General features: G+C 45.3%; 1 protein-coding gene across 2 annotated transcripts in view; it reads left to right on the top strand.

The window, feature by feature from the left end:
* Window positions 1–16,504, top strand: part of DAB1 (DAB adaptor protein 1) — a 416,327-nt gene that overhangs the window by 203,691 nt on the left and 196,132 nt on the right. Inside the window, exon 2 of one of the 2 annotated variants that reach the window (XM_059478670.1) lies at window positions 940–1,011. The gene's annotated coding sequence lies outside the window, so the exon portion shown is untranslated. Of the gene's footprint in view, window positions 1–939; window positions 1,012–2,885; window positions 3,165–16,504 lie in introns of those variants that run through there. The other variant, XM_059478669.1, reaches the window with a different exon arrangement.

Genomic DNA, 16,504 nt, shown 5'->3' with positions numbered 1-16,504 from the left:
CGGGACATTATTTGGGCTCAGAAGCTCCAGGGAGCGAAGGGAGGGCAGACAGCCAGGTGAGCACATAGGGAGGCAGGCTGGGATCTCAAAATAATTGTGCAGCCATCAAATCCTTTCAGCCCGCGCTGTCTTTCCCTTTTTATTGTCAAAGATAACCCCAAAATAATAAAATAATCTCAATTTACAGTTACTGTTGGTAAAATAAGCACACCTAGGTCAGAGCTTTACCAGCCTGAGCAGATGAAGAGCAGGCTGTTTGTCCCAGTGATATTGAGGGGACCACAGGCAGCTGCTGCCCTTTTTGGAAGGGAGAATGAGGGAGCCCAGATGGGAACATTTCCCCCTTATTTCTCTCTACTTTAAGCCCTAGCAGAAGCAAAGATAAAGGCACACCCCACAGGAATTTCTCTGCATCCCCTTGAGCTGGTTCCACTGTCTTCCAGCTGCTCCTTCAGCAGGGGAGAGGAAATCCTGTGGTCCACCCCAGAGAATGCTTTTCCTTTGGGAAAATGGGAATAGATGCCAGAGGTCATGACTTCTCTGTCTCAGTCTGTCAGTGGGTGGGACAGAGGGAAAATCTGTGAAATCCACAGCCAAGGAAATGCTGTGGAAGTTGCTGTTCAGCTGCACTGGAATTTAGGGACAAAGCGAGAGGCATCCTCACCCTGTTAGAGGGCAAAAATTTGACAGATAATTTTAAAGGCTTAAAATAAATCTATCTTCATAACCTGACTGCTGTGCTTTTTTCCTTAGGTGTGTTATAGAGGTAATGATACTTCTACAGTGAACTCAATTAACCTTCTGCAGCCTCCCGTGTGACAGGGAATCCTAAATCTTCTGTTTTATGAGTGCATGTGCAAAATTTGAAGCTACTCTGAACTTAGCATTAATAAATGCCCTTTTCTAATTGGTGCCCATTTGTTTGTTTTTCTTTTCCAGTGAGAAAGACATGGTGGCTGTGAATGGAATGTAGTGTTCATGGTTGGGAAGAGATTTCCACACAGGAGAGAGGTATTGTCACTATTACTGTTATTATGATTATTATTTTTAAGAATCTGCTTCTTGTGTGTGGATGCCTTTGGAGTTTCCATTGTTCAGGGATGTTATAAGATGATCTTCACGACTTTGTATTTGGTTCTCTGCATTGTTTTGTATAAATGGACATCATTGCCAGTAAGAATTATTTGATTCTCCTCTGTCTGATACCCAGTGGATTTTGAGTGTCCTTCAGAAATGCTGTGGAAAAAAAGGATGGAAGGAAAAAACTGGTGAAAAACCTGTGCATTTAGGTTTCCACAGCTTGGTTTCCCTAAAAAACTCCCTTCTGCTCTGTGATACATACTGGTAGGTGCACCCTGCATCAGGCCACTCAGTAGTGTTTGCTCCTGAGATCTTTGCATGAACACATTCTGTGCAGAGCAAAATGCTTCATCTGGGAGGGAGGATGTCAGCAATAAATGAGAAAACAAGAGAAATGGATGATGGCCCATAATGCAAACCCTATAATATAATCATTGTTGTTTGATAAAAGAGACACTTGGAGCAACTCTCCGTGCCCTGCTAGGTATGTCTGGATTTATTATTCAAAAAGACACAATCAAATCTCTTCATTCCCTTGACAAATGGGAGCTATTCAATTCCGTATCTGCCTCTTATTTATAGCATATAGAGGGGTGATTTATATGCTGGCTGCAGATCTTCCAAAACAGTTTTAATTAGCAGCACTGGCTATTAGAATGAGAGTCCTGTAACTTCCCTGTCATACACATCCCCTTAAAACTGAACAGAAATCTTACTCTTTGCCAGGCAACACTTCTCTTATTTTTTTGGTGATGCCAGCAAGAAAATGCAAGTGTGTTTTAGGAGCTCAGATGTTGAATTGCTGCTGAGGAGCAGGCAGGGGAAGGAGAGGAAGAAATTTTCATTTATTGGTGAGGCTTGGGAGGACAGGGCGGTGCTTGGGGCATTGGTACCATCAGTGACTTGGGGTTGGAGGACACAGTAAGCCCCAAACACACCAAGGCCAGCTCAGGCTGGCAGCACTGGCATTCTGGGGTTCTGCTCTGCCTTTCTGTGCTTGGAGGAGGATGGATGTGAGCTCTCACCTCGCTGTGTCCCCTGGTTGGAGCGCTGATCCCTCCTCCTGGCGCGTCCTGTGGCACACACACCGATGTTTTTGCTGGGAGCTCTGTCTGAAGATGGAAGCAAGAATTCCAGCACTGCCCCAGCTGTTCCCTGCTCCACAGAGCTGCTCTGGCTCGTGGGCTAATTGGTACCCCTGGGGTTCAGAGCAGAGGCAGGCACAGCACGGGGGGCAGCCCGGCAAAGGCGCCGGTTTGAGTCTCTATTATTTTCACGCATCTGATAGGAATGTGATCCCTTTGAGACCTCAGCCTATCTGTCAAACCTGAGATCAGCCAACAGGTTCAAAAGTTATTTGGGGAAGCAATGAGTGACAGAACAATTGCACAGCTCTTGTTTTTTTCCTGAGAAACCAGGCTAGAAAAGCGCAGGGAACATAAAGAGTATTTTTTGTGCTTTATGCGGTGTGTGTAGCATGCAGAATGCTCTGTTGTTATGCTTCCACTGATCTTTTTTTGACATAAGCAATGCAGTCATTCTGTCTTTGCATCAAATAAGTCTTTGTACTGCTTGTCACCAGCTCACAGTGTCTGTGTCTGTGTGTAAACTCGGTGTTTGCTACATCCCCCTGTCACAACTGTGCTGCTGCCTGCAGCTGGGCGCTTCTGCTCCAGCTCTGGGTGCTTCACAGTGATGCTCTGTTGGTGATATTTACTCTGGAGAGTAAGAAATCCCTAGGAAATCTGAAGTTTGAGGCAGAAAATAACATGAAAAGCGAGGACATGAGCACTGGACCTGGTCACAGAGGTTTGGTGTCTTTGCCTCCTCCCTTGGAGGAGGGCAAGGAAAGAAGGCACAACTGAGAGAGAAGGTTGGATGAAGTTCATCACTGCTCTGCCAACACTCTATGTCTGTGGTGCTTGGGAGACTGATGGGAAAATGAGGAATTAGGAAATGAGGACATAGAAAAAAAATCCTGCTACAAGCAAGCCTGAAATTAATGTGGTCAGAAAGAAGGAATGGAAATGATTCCTGCAGTTTGCAATGGGGAGATGATGGGCTCAGCAGCAAGGTATCCACAGGTAATTCACAAATCTGGGAAAAGAACTCAGTTCTTGGGCTGAATACAAGTCAGATTTGTTTTAAATCTACAGAAATTGTGTGTAGGTATTTTATTTCATTTTCTGAGCATATTGATAAAGCACACTGGTTAAGGAAGCTTTCAAATTATTAACATCTTCAGCCTTGTCTTTGAGCCAAGTGAGCAGTATTTGGTGAGCTGTCTTTGGGCATTACACTAAGTGCTTTTCTACTGCAATTCTAATAGAGTGTAGGGCTGAATTTGATAGTGTTACCTATTAGTGATTAGAGAGTGAAGGGCTTTCAGGGTGTCTGTATTGCAGAGTTTGCTTTGGTTGTTAAATTGGGCATTATGCATTTCATAATTTTTTAATTCTGCCTTGAAGTAATTCTGCCTCTTCAAATTCCTCTTTTCACTAACATTTTGAAAATATTTTGGAGGTAAGAATGGGGAAGGAAAAGAGGAGAGAACAGTTTTAGTCATAAACACTTAAACTGTGCATTGCACTCTGTGGCACAGGCTGAACTCTGCTGGAGAAAGGTACTCCTAAATTACCCAAATATTAACACTGGAATTATTGAGCATGGATAACAGTTATGAAATTTTTATGAATCAGTCAGGGTAGCAAAGTCATGGCTGCTTTATAGAGAAAGGTATGATGGAAACATGCAGGAAGATGATGGAGGATTCCATCTCTTCACATTTTCATGGGGTCTTTCATAGGGAAAATGTAACCTCAGAGTACTCAGGGAATGTCCCAGTACCCAGTGACTCCAGCAGGAGCTCCAGCACTGCTCACTTTTAGGATATATATTTATTTCTCTGAATCTGGGGTTGCTCTGTCAAGATCACTTCCTTTATTCCTCTCCAGCTGCTCCTCTATCAGTTTTCCAGTTTGTACCTTCCCAGCTTCTTCCTTTTCTTCTGCCACATCTATTTTCTCCTGACAAACCCAGTTCTGTTTTACTTTGGTTTTTTTTTAGAGAAAGGCTGTAATATATTTGAAGTGTCTGCCATTAACTTTTGAGATTCAGTGACCTTTGCTAATCAGGAAGGAGGTTTTTTTGAGGTCTACAGGAAGAATTAATCATATGTAAACTGTTTGCTTTAAAAAGTCTCTTACCAAATGTGGGATTTCCCAGGTAGCTTTCAAAAGGTCAGAGGCTGGAGGCAGCAGCTGGAGAGCACTGCAGGAGGACAAACCCTCTCAGAGCAGGTTCAGAGTTAGGGAGAGACCTGTGGTGGCACATGGCACTGGGGAGAACCCATTGTGTTTGACAGGCTGGACTCAGGCCAGAAATTTGGAGCATCTGAGGAAGAAACACAGAGTGGCACTGTGCTGTTGCACCATGCTGACATTTGCCTACAATATTCTGCTATTTCAAAAGCAAGTTTTTGTGCTTTCAACAAAATGTTCCTTGGCCCTACAAGACTGGAAACAATTTCTGGGTGAAAGAAACCATGAGAATTTTGGATAAATTCCCAGTCAGCTGCTGGTACAGTCCCTTCTCCCAGGTATCCAGGGAGCTGGAGTCTCTAAAGGAGAAGTTTGCCTCCTGGACCCAGTTTCTGCCAGCTCTTGGTGTGGCAGTTCCTGGTCTGTGGTGGCTCCAGAGCTGCCCATGCAGACTCCCAAAAAGCAGAGAGGCTTTTCCCCACAGTGGGCCTTTCTGTCCTGGATAAACACATTTGATAAAGATCAGCTTGAGGGATTTCACAGTGTAACAACTCCCTTTCTCCTCCAGCCTCTGCAGCAGTGATTGTGGGACCTTCTAGCTCTGGATTAGAAAGGAGTTGATGGAGAAAAGTGCAGCTGTCAAAAGAGGGACAGTCAGTGTCATCAATGCCCTAAAGGCTGCAGTGTCTTGGTGCGCAAAGGAAAATCTTTCTCTGAATTTTAGAGAGCTCTTCCAAATCCTTTAATGTGGTTTTAATGTGTTTTGCTGTACTTAGTAGTGGTTTTTACCTGCTGTGTCTCAGTGAAGCTGATTTTGGAAGATGTCTCACAAATCAGGTACAGTGCAAGGAGTGTTTGGTTTCCTACATGCAGCTCTGTTGTTCAGCCCCTCAGCTCCTGCAGATGATGCAGTGGAGCCTGTTCTGAACTTGTTCTCAAGGTTTTACCAAGTCTTGGTGAATAATGGCATTTGTTGTTAGAGGAAAGTCCATCTGGAGGGTTTCACTCACAGAAACACACCTTGTGACAGAAGGGAGATTTCCAGGCTTCTTTGCCCATACAGGGGAAGCACACAGGTGAAGGGAGGTTGATGACACCCCACCAGCCACTCATTTGCAGTGTGTGCTGTTCCCCAGGGATGGATTCAGGCCTGATCCCAGCTACTCTTCAGAGGAACCTCACTGCAGGATGGCTCAGAACCCAGGGGCTTCTCCAGCTCACCCTGCAGCAGTGGAATGTGGGCATTGCTCTTTCTCCCAGTGATTAAAGGACAGAGCTTCCTCCTCAAAGAGTTCATTCCCCAAAACCATTAATGGAAAAGTTATGTGCTAGAAACCCTTCCATCCAATCCAGAACACACAGGAAGTCTGGATATGAATGATTTAAAGACTATGGGAAAGCATAAAGATGTTAAGGTGAATTTACTACTTTGTTCAGCACATAGATTGTGTGAGGGGTCTGCAGTATGAATTAAAGAAAGGTTCCAGCCATGAGATATTACAGTTTAATTCAGACATTAGTACAGCCAGGGAGAAGACAGTAATGTATTGCACATCTAAATAGGATTTCCATACTGGATTGCACCTGTGATCTATATGGGCAGTGCTGCCTCTGTCAGGAGGAATAATGTGATGGGGATAATAGGCAGCTGTGGAAGGATTTACCTGGAGCAAGCTTTGCTGCTAATAGCTGGCTCATATCCCAACCTAACCGTGAGAGTTCATGGTTACCATGTCCTGTTGGATGTCAGGGAGGATGTTCTGCTGACCCTCAGCAGCCCCCAGGCATTAATGAATCACTCACATCTGCCCCTTGTTCATGTCAACCAGCAGCACCTTCTGTGGGACAATGTGTTTAAAAACAAAGGGAATTTTTTTAAGGCAATTTGAAATATGGTGTTGTCAGTCATCTGCTGCCGCACTTTAGTACTGAGGAGGTGGGACATTACAGAGCCCATGTTATCTTGATTAAATTACTCATTATTCAAATAGACCAATGCCCCATCACTTTTTATTAATCCCTTCTCCAAATTGAAGATAGTACCAGTTTTCCTTGCCTCTAGAAATATTTGCAGATGGTACCTAGTCTTTTTAACTGTTTTTTTTTTTTTTCCTTTTTGAGGTCAGCTGTGCCAGTTTCAGTCAAGGCTGGATAAACTTTTAAAGTGCCATTTCTTGTTCTGATTTCTCTAGATCTTTGCTTTTCACCACTTCTGTTTACAGACCTGTGACTTTCCTGGAGCTTTTATTTCTCTTAGAAAACCTGGAGGAAATAGAGGTGACCAAGAGACAGCACTGTGCCTGTGCTATGAGTGTGCTACAAGAGTGCTTCAGCCCTCTGGAGGCTTTCATCCTCCTGATTTTTTAATTTATTTTTTTTTTTCCCAGTTTAAGCATTTGCAGCAATGGCTCTGAAGTAATCCCAGAGCTCTGTCCCTTCCCATTTTTAGGCCGAGGAGGCTTTGCAGTGTGTGTTGCAGGGGCTCTGTTGCACATGAGCAGCTCCGCCAGGTGTTTGCTGCTCTCTGTGCAAACGGCGTTGCCGGAGCCATGCCGTGAGAACAGATGGGCCAGGGAAGTACCTTGCTCTCAGTGGGTCTGGAGAATGAACTCATTATCCAGCCAGTGGCCTGTCACACCAGCCTCATTTACCAGTGGCTGCTGTAGGAAACAAACCCTGGAAAGCAGAGCCTGGCGGGGTGGGAGTGTGGCAGTGCCAACCGCGACGGTGCCGCTCGGCGAGGAGCTCGTTGGGGATGAGGGATGGGGAGGTGTCGGTTTCTCGGCTGTTTAGGTGGCCTGGAAAGGCCCGGGGTGGCCTTGGACAACCCGCGCTTCAAAGGACGAGAAGAGGCTCCAGATCTTTTCTCGGTCTCGGTGTTTATTAATTGTTTATCTAAAAGATTTTCTCTTGGCCTGACAGAGGTCTGCACAGCAGCCAGCCATGAGCACACTGCGAGCCCCCGGGGTGGTCACCTATCTTTATACTCAAAATTACGTGTACAATATTTATCATTTTTCCCCAATACCTTTTACCCTTATTAACCAGTGCACTTTTAGTAATAACCAATCCCAAAGTGCCAACATCACCACAGAAGATGGAGGCCGAGAAGGAGAAGAAGAAGAACAGGACACGCCCCAATTCCTCCATCTTACTTCTTTAGACCCCCCTGTACAGAAATCCTAAACCCTGTGTCTTACACTTTAATTAACTTATCCCTTCACTATTTACCCCAGTGAAATCCTCCCATCCTCATACAGGTGTCCTCTCCTGTGTAGGATCAAAGTCCAGCCACCAGACACTTCTGGCAACATTCCAGGACTCCCGAGCCCCCCAAGGGTGGTCTAGGTGTCTCTGCACCTCAGTCCTGAGGTGCTGAGATCCCACAGGGAGGGAACCTGGAAGGGCAGAGAGTTACAAATAGGCATCAAAAAGCCTCATAAAAATGACAGTAAGTGATGCTTTAGGGAGTTAAAAAATGTCATGTGGAGAGGGGCACATTTCAAGGCTGACTCTGAGATGGAGGACCTGCTCCTTCCTGAAAGGTGGCTGTGCTCAGGTGGGGCTGGGCTCTTTCTCCAGGCAGCACTGACAGAAGGAGAGGACACAGTCTCAAACTGCATCAAGGGAAATATAAATTGGATATTAAGAGAAATTTTTTTATAGAAAGGGTGATAAAGTTCTGGAATGGCTGCCTGGGGAGGTGGTGGAGTCACCATCCCTGGGTGTGTTTAACAAAGCCTGGATGTGGCACTGGGTGCCAGGGTTTAGTTGAGGTGTTGGGGCTGGGTTGGACTTGATGATCTTGAAGGTCTCTTCCAACCCAGTCATTCTGTGAATTCCTTAGGTGATACCTCCACCAAGTATTCCCTAAAAAGGCCAGAAAGCATTAACAAAACATGTTTTAAGAGCATGATGTTCAAACATAAAAAGGGACCCAAACCTTCCAGGTTATGTTAGACCAGAGAGGTAAATAAACAGCTTTCCATCTTTCTCCTCTTGAATGCCACCTGGGAAACACCTCTGACTGTGCTCACAGGAGTGTGTTCACACTGCTGTGTGCAGGAGTCCTCTGAGGCTGCTGCTGTGGTCGCTGGTAAAGACACAAAAAAATTTGGCACTAGTTACTCAGAGGAATATAAAAAATGTCAGAGCTGGCAGCAATCTTGGAAAGGGAAAGTGCAGAGTAGGAAACTTTTGTTTATTCATAGCAAAACCCATGAGGATCGTGGGGGAAATTGTTGTTACCCCAGTAAGTCCTCCTGTGCGGGGAGAAGTGGGAGGGCACGCCAGATTTCAATTAGGCAGAATTTTCTGTTTTTAAAATGGCTAAAGACAACAGAAATATGTCCCCACAGGCTGCTCCTGGGGTGTTTTGTGTTAAACTGGTGCTGGCACAGCTGGCACGGCGCTGGTGCGTAACCTTTGCAGTAGGTGAAGAGCTGGAGGCAGACAGATGTTCCCGTGTCCTTGGCTGGGATTGTGCAGTCCCTGCCCGCACAGATGGTCCTTTGGAGCACCCTGGCAGCCTCTCCCTCTCCGTGCCCCTTCCCACCTGTTGGCACTTACAGATCCAGCAGAAGAGGGGCTGGGATCTGGGGAGAGCAGGACAAAAAGCTGCAGCATCACTTCTGGCTGTGAAACAAGGCAAGCTGTGTGCAGTGCATAGCAAGGGAGCCAACAATGAGGGCTCACCCCAGAGCAGGAGCTTTCTGTCCAGAATTCACTCTGGTAATTCACCAGATTGCAGCATGGATGGAATTACAAGGGATTTTTAATTTTTATTGAAAGGGAGCTTCTGTTCTGAGCAAAATTAGGTGATGCTCAATTGGATTTGGTTCTTCTGTGTCCTCAGCTTTATACAGAGAAAAAAAAAAAAGGGCAGAGAAGAACAAATTGACTCTGGAAATCACCTCCTACAAACTTGGCTTCAATCCTGCCAGCCCTTCCTATAGGAATGAGCCTCCCACCCACACAGAGCAGCTGAAGTGGAGAAGCCCCTTTCCAGAGGCAGAGCCTTGTCAGAGCAGTTTTAGAGAGGTTTTCAGCAGGGTGCACTCATGCTGCATCCCAGGGACACACCTCCCTCCTGCCTGGGACCAGACATTTGCCCCCTTTCCCCATCTCCCACCCTTTTCCTCTCAGCAGGAATGTGGAGGAATGCTGCCTGATCACTTCCAGCATCAGCACAGGTCAGGGTGGTTTCAGCCCTTCATGCAGAGCTGGAAATAAATCCCAGAATGAGCTCAGACCTCAGTGTGACTCGTGTCACTCCATTCTGCAGGTGAGAAGAGCGTCCAGAAGTGAAATATAAAGCTGTGAGAGTATCACTCAGCACTTCAGGCTTCCCTGCTTCCCTTAATGGCCTGTGGGGAATCTGTCAGGCTGGGCAGTGAGCTGGCACAGGCTGGCCTGGCATTCCTGACCTCACCAGCACCACACTGACTCCCAGCAGTGGGAAAACACAGTCATCATTATCTTTTTCCTAATAGATCATACCTTGCAGTTATAAAATGGAGCCCTGGCTCCAGCTGAATTTGAGCAGGTTTGGTTGGAGGGCAGGAGAGCTGTCCAGCAGGGATTTTGGCAGCTGCTGCAGCATGTGGCCCATCACAGCTGCTTAAGGAATAGCACTGTAGCATGCAAAATATTTTACAGGCAGGCACTTTGCAAACCCTGGAAAGTGTTCTACAGATTCTTCTGCAGAGGAGGTTGCCAGTCAGTAGCATGGTTTATTTATTTTGTTTGGTTTTCTTGGGTTATTAAACATGTTTTATTTATAGAGTGTGCTTTCTAGAGAACTGTCTGCGTGCATGTTCTTAAATAAAGCATCTGAGGGTGCTGGGCTGTTGTTTGTGTGTGTGTGGGACCATGCTGGTGCCAACAGGGAGATCCATGAGGTGTGTAGGAGCTCTGGAGGTGCTCAGTGAACTGGTGTGGAGAGTTTGTAAAGAGAGTTTGTGTGTGGCTCCCTGTGAGCCTCACCCGTGGCGCATCCATCCCCTGCTCCACCTCAGCTCCTCACCTGCTGCACCCCTTTCCCAGGTAATTTTAGTGCAGAATCCAGAATTACTAACTCCAGCCATAACCCTTTTGAGCTTAAGCATGGAAGTAACCTTGTGTTAATGTGAAAGTAACCTTGTGAAAAATGTGAATTTGTGTGTGTGTGAATGTTTGCACCTTCTGCTCCTTTCCTGCAGCTCAGAGTGAGATTTTTGTCCCCTTGGCTCAGCTCACACAGGTACCTGTGCTGCTGCTGTCCTCCACAGCATTGCACAGGTTTTTCCCACTAGAAAACATCAACACATGGGGACAGGTGTATCAGTGCAGTGCAGGTAGAAATTTATTCTGGCAATAAACACCCTCCTGCCTTTATCTCCTCTTGTCATCCTCTTAATTAAATTGATATTCCTAAGGTGTATTCAATTTAGGAATTTGTTTTTTTTCCCTGCTGAGAAGCCCAAGTAGAAGGAATTAGGTGCATAATGGAGTGGCCAGCTGGCAGAGCTGTACTGAAATACAATTTCTGCATTTTTAGGTTGGGTTTTGTCCTAGCAATCTGCAGAGCAGCCAGTGGGCAAGGAAACCCTGCTTATAAGAGCAATTTCCCATGATTATTAATGCCCTGGAAGCTGAAATCAAACATTGCTAATCCATCACTCACAGTGCTTTGACACTGAGCCATCACAAGGAAGGAAGTGTCATTTAAGTTGTGCTTTGACTGTAATGGGTTTTGAGAAAACTGAGATTATCATCTAGAACAAAAGTCTCCAGTTGGTGTCACAGAATGAATTTAAAACTCTTCCACTCTCTCTGGCCACGTGGGAACTGCTTGTCTCCACACAGCCAGCTGATTTCTCTGGAGCAGGGAATTGTGTAGCTGGGGCTATTGCAGTCTGTTAATATGAGCTGTAGATTTTCTGTGGCAGCTTAATTCACAGTTTTCACATCTTGGCATTTCAAATAATTTTAATCAAATAATTAAATTCAAATTATTTTAATAAATTTAATTAATTAATTTTTAGGTTTACAATTTGTTCCAGAAGTAATGCAGTTTGCTGAGATTACACACATTTTCTGCAGTTTTGATTTTACTGCTGTATTCATTTAGCTCAGCAAATTTATAAAACTAATTAAAACAGAAGTACTTTTTTGATTCAAATTGTGAATGAAAAACAAGAATCTAATGTAAAATGACATTTTCAGGGAGATTAAGACCAATTGCAACTCTATGGGTGTTTTACAACTCAGTTTTTTAAACTAAAAGCAATTCTTTTTATAGCATATTCTTGGCATGGTTGTATTGTTTCCATGTTTTGGGATGCCAGGGGAGTGGGAGATTAGGATCTGATGCAGCAGTGTGCTGAAAAATGTCTGACATTAGCCATGGAGTTGGTCCTCACTGAATTCCTTGGATTTCTTGTTTGCTGAACGGAGATGGAGCCAGACCCCATTTCAGTCAGCAGGGCTGTGCTGCTCCCCAGCTCTTGCTAGGCCTTGTGTCATCCAGGGAGTGAAAATAATCTGCAATTCCCAGGCCATCAGCATCAGAGGCAGTTTTCCTTGTGCTGGGAGTCCCCACTTCTGATGGGGAACCTGTGGGGTTGTTGGAATTCCTTTGGTGGCACACCACTGTGGGTTCAAGCACCAATTACCACCTTCCAGGTGACAAATCTGGAGGGGGCAAAAAGAGACGATCACTTAATAAATTTCTTATGAAGGCAAATGCCTCATACATAAATCAAGCTGCTTCGTTAAAGGGGGAAGTGGGCTGAACAGGGAGGTGGCAAAGGTTAACTCCACACTTGTGACACCAAACCCAGTGCCACTTCTCATGAGTCCTCGCCGTGAATTGCTCTTGCCTGTCACCATCCCCAGCTCCTCTGGCAGCACTGGCATTTCTCATGCCACCTTTCACAGCATCAAAATAGTCTGAATGTTAGGAGAAATCCACACTCCTGATTTGGACAGAGGTGAATGGATTTGCTCTTTTTTCCTGTTCACATCTCGTGAGTTCCCAGTGCCCCCACGGGTCCTGGTCCTGCTGTTCCCCAGCTCCTGGCACCACACCTGCCTCAGCTGTTGTCTGTGCAGGGCTCTGAGCCTGTGACTCTCTCTGGACTCCTGTCCTACACCATCCCCATGTTTTTTTCCTGCTGCTCCAACACTGATCCTTGCCTGCCATCCTCAGTGGCAGCCATGGCTGTTGCTGAGCTGCCCATGTGAAAGGTGTTTTCAGGACCCACCTCCCACTTCTGGGCACCCCTGGGCCTCCCTGCACAGTGCAGGGTGTTTGTCTGACTCTGTTTTGGCTGTCTCAAAGACAGCAGTTTGGATTTTTGGCTGATTTCACAAACCTCTGCATTGTGAATACACAGAGAGAGGTTGTGGGGTGCCCTCAGGGCTGGATGAGGCATCCCAGCTGTTGTCACCTTGTTTGTAAATGTGGTGTTGTGCTCTGTGCTTCGGGAGTTTGTGACCAATGTTGGGGCTCTCAGCTGCTGTGAGAACAGAAAAAAAGCACAGGGAGGTTTTGACCACGCAGACACAAAACTGAATAATTTTTTGGAGCGTTTACAATTGATGAAGATGTGGCAGCAAAGAATTGACACATCCTCCTGACCCCATATGGCTGTTCCCCCTGCAGATCTCTGCTCACGTGTGCAGCATCCCTCTCTCCTCATTTACTCACACCTTGAGCAGAAGCAGGGCAGGCAGGGAAAGGCAGCACCAGCACCAACCCACCATATGCTGTTCCTAATGATTGAGAATGGCGTGTGCACAGTGCTCTCCTAACATATTCCAGGGGCCAGGGGCCTGTGGCACTACAGCTGCTGTGCTTTTATTTCCCCCAGTCCTCTCCCCTTCACCACCAAATTCTGCAGCCAGCAAGTTGAGGATGCTGTTGCTGTGAGACACCTTTGGAAGGCACCTCCATGCAATTGCTGCCACTTAAACCCCTCTGAGCTACACAGCCCAGTGCCAGAGAACGTGGTTATGATCAGGAAATTGCATTTTTCCCCCCCAAACCTCCAGCAATCAGTATTTTTGTTCTCATCCCTGTGGCAGAATCCACCCTGATTTGTGCTTGGTTCCAGTGCTGCTTTGGAGCAGCAATGGGGAGGGACAGTAGAATCCTGCCATTGCACTATTAGTTCATATTTTTATAAAACATCAAGAATTCAGAATATAGCTCTTTTAATGTCTCACTCAAGCAGGCAGGAACATTGAAATGTACATTATCTGAAGCCCAGGAGACAGGCACTAGCATTTATAGTTACAGTAGAAATCTTCTTGCATTCCAAACTCCTCAGGAGAAACATTGATAGCTTTATTCAAAACAATGACACTGAGAATTGCTGAATCATGTTCCCAGAGCATCTGTCCTGGAGGAAAATCAGTGCTGCCATCCCTGTCAAATAATGTCTGGGGTTTATGTGGCTTCTGGTCTGGGAAATGCATCAGGATGGTCCCAGCTCTGCTGTGGTCTCTCTTCTCCCTCATTTTTAGTGGAAGATTCACTCCCTTTCTGGTGGAAGTTTCCTTGCACATGGCAGGGAGTCAGAACTAAAAAACTAAACACCTTAAAAGGTCTTTAAGGTGCTTAAAAGGTCTTTAAGGTCCCCTCCAACCCAACCCATTCTGGATTCTGTGATTTTTGGGGAGAGAAGCTGTCACTGAATAAGTCAGTGAATTTTTAGCATTAGGTTGGCAGGGATGCTTAATAAAAAGCAATAAGGAGAGTTTGCCATTAAATACTTTATTAATCTGACAGTGTTTATTTGTCATATTTTTTGATACAGTGGAGAATGATCTGGCAGTAGTCAAGCCCTGGGTTTAGGTGACCTTGTGGTGAATCTTGGCCATTTTATTTTCCTGAGTGCTTGTTTCATTTTTATGGAAGAGCTCTGAGGTCCCTGTATGAGCTCCACAAGAAGTAGCAAGATTCTGCTATTACATTAAATATAAGACCTGCTACGTGTTAAAATAAAGTGGAAGCCTGCATTAAACTGGCACAAGGCAGAAATTAACCTCATATTCTGAAAGAGGCACTGATGCCATGCAGAAAATAGTCTATTTGGAGATCATTCTGCTGATATTTTTCTCAGCTATATCCTTTTTTTTTTTCTGGAGGGGTGGGGAGGAAAACAAGCTCTCGGTGGCCGAGTTCATTTTCTCCCGCTGCTGCTTTTTTCATTGAAGTCATCATAATCCTCCATTTGTGACATCAGAGTTACTGGCTAGCCAGATAATTATGATTTCACAAACTGAAGATTATGACCTTCAAATGAGGAAGGCACAGCGGGGAGGACAGATTCCTAAGCAACAGCCATCAGATATTTGTGAAATATTTGCAAAAATGTCCTTGCAGTTTAAAAAAAAATGAGGGAGAGAGGGCAGGAGGGAAACATCCAAAAAATATTATCAGCAGAATGAGTTGCCAGCCAGCATTTTTTTCCCCAAGTTTTCCATTTGGTGCCCATGATTCTCTAACCTGTCTCATTTAGCCTTAATGAACACGAGACATTTTTTTAGCATGCCATATGTGCTGTGGTCCTTAGGAAAAAAAATATATATCCAAATAACTTATTTTTTATGTTCTGACTCTACCCAATCATAATTTACATTTTGCACAGTTTGATGCCCATCTGCAATGTCTTTACTATCAGAAAAGGTAATAAGAAAGGGAGGGAAAAAACCACAGGAACATGTTAAACGACTGACACAAGAAAACCTGGTTGGGAGAAAATCATTTTTGTCCCTGTGTAAATAAGTAGCTTGGAAAATGGGTTGGATTTGTGGCTCCAGCGGTGGGGTTAGCTCCTGTATCAGCAGTGGCTTGAGAGGAGCCACAGCAGTTTTTGGGGAGTCTCTTGCTCTGTCAGGGGGTGGTGATTGTTTCCCCCAGGGATGGGGAGGATGAGGAGCAGCCAGGCATCCTGAAAATGAGCTGAGCTGTGCCTCAGCTGGATCCTTTTTTGTAATTTTGGGGCAAGCTATTTAATGACCACAAAGTCCCCTCATGCAAAGCTCCTTGCAAATATTCCATCCTGAAAAGGTGAAAAGCCTTGAAAGGACATTGCTTCCTCTTCCATCCTCCTCCCTGTCCTTTCAAACACCAGGATCATGTGTTTTACCCTTGGAGCCTGGCAGAAGGAGGAGGAAAGGAAGGAGTCACCAGAGGGAGGTCCCAAATAGCTCCAGCAGCCCATTTTCAGTGTGTGGCTTTGGGGCTGATGGGGTCTCAGGCATTTCAGGAAGGTGCAGATGGATTTGAGCCTTTCTGATCCTCCTGTTCTGCTGAGCAGAACATTGTTTTATTAATTAAAAACAATGTGAATTGTTTTTAATTAATAACCAATCCCAGTCCAGCTGTGTCAGACTCTGGTCAGTCACAGGTTTTTATTATTCAGTCTTGTCTAACCTTCTGGTGTCTTCTTTTTCTTTAGCATAGTTTTAGTGTATCATTTCTTTTAATATAATATCATAAAATAATAAATCAGCCTTCTGAGAGCTTGGGGTCAATTCTCATCTCTCACCTCATCCTGGGGCCCTCATAACACCACAATAGGCCCCGCGCTCACCAACTGCAACAAATGATCCCAATTAATTAGAGTTAGGAAACAATCAGCATTCTCCAAACAAACCTCCAACCACAGCAGTGCAAATTAGTCACATCAGGCCACTGGAGAGATGGGATTTGCCCAGGCCAGAGCTTGGCCTCTCTGCAGCCCCACCTTGGCTACCACACAGGGCAGGGCTCTGGACGTGTCCCACTTCCCATATTTTTCTAATATCTACTTTTTCCTTTAGTAGCTGAGTCAGAAAATGTCTCCTATCCCTTGTTTGGAATGCTACCAGTTCAAGAATGTTACCAGTTCAATCATTTTGATACCAGGAGCTGATGGGAGCTATTCCAGCCCAAGGAGGCCTTCAGCTACTTCCTCTGGGATTGTACAAAGTCAGAATTGAAAATGGATTGCAGTAGTCAGAGCAGCCTTTGTGCCAAGCTGCCAAGGGTTTATGACTCACAGATTACTTAAATTCAGCAAGTGACCAAAAAAATAGCAGCATTTCTTGTTTATGTGACACAGAGAAGAGAAATTCCTGGTGTTTACAGGAACTCCCAGAGCTCCACTAGGATGTGAGGGGTGAGGCAGGGA

Source organism: Ammospiza nelsoni, chromosome 9 (genome assembly GCF_027579445.1).
Source record: "Ammospiza nelsoni isolate bAmmNel1 chromosome 9, bAmmNel1.pri, whole genome shotgun sequence".
Classification (NCBI taxonomy): Eukaryota; Metazoa; Chordata; class Aves; order Passeriformes; family Passerellidae; genus Ammospiza; species Ammospiza nelsoni.
The sequence above is the reverse complement of the archived record's forward strand: the minus strand, read 5'-3'. Positions and strand labels throughout refer to the sequence as shown.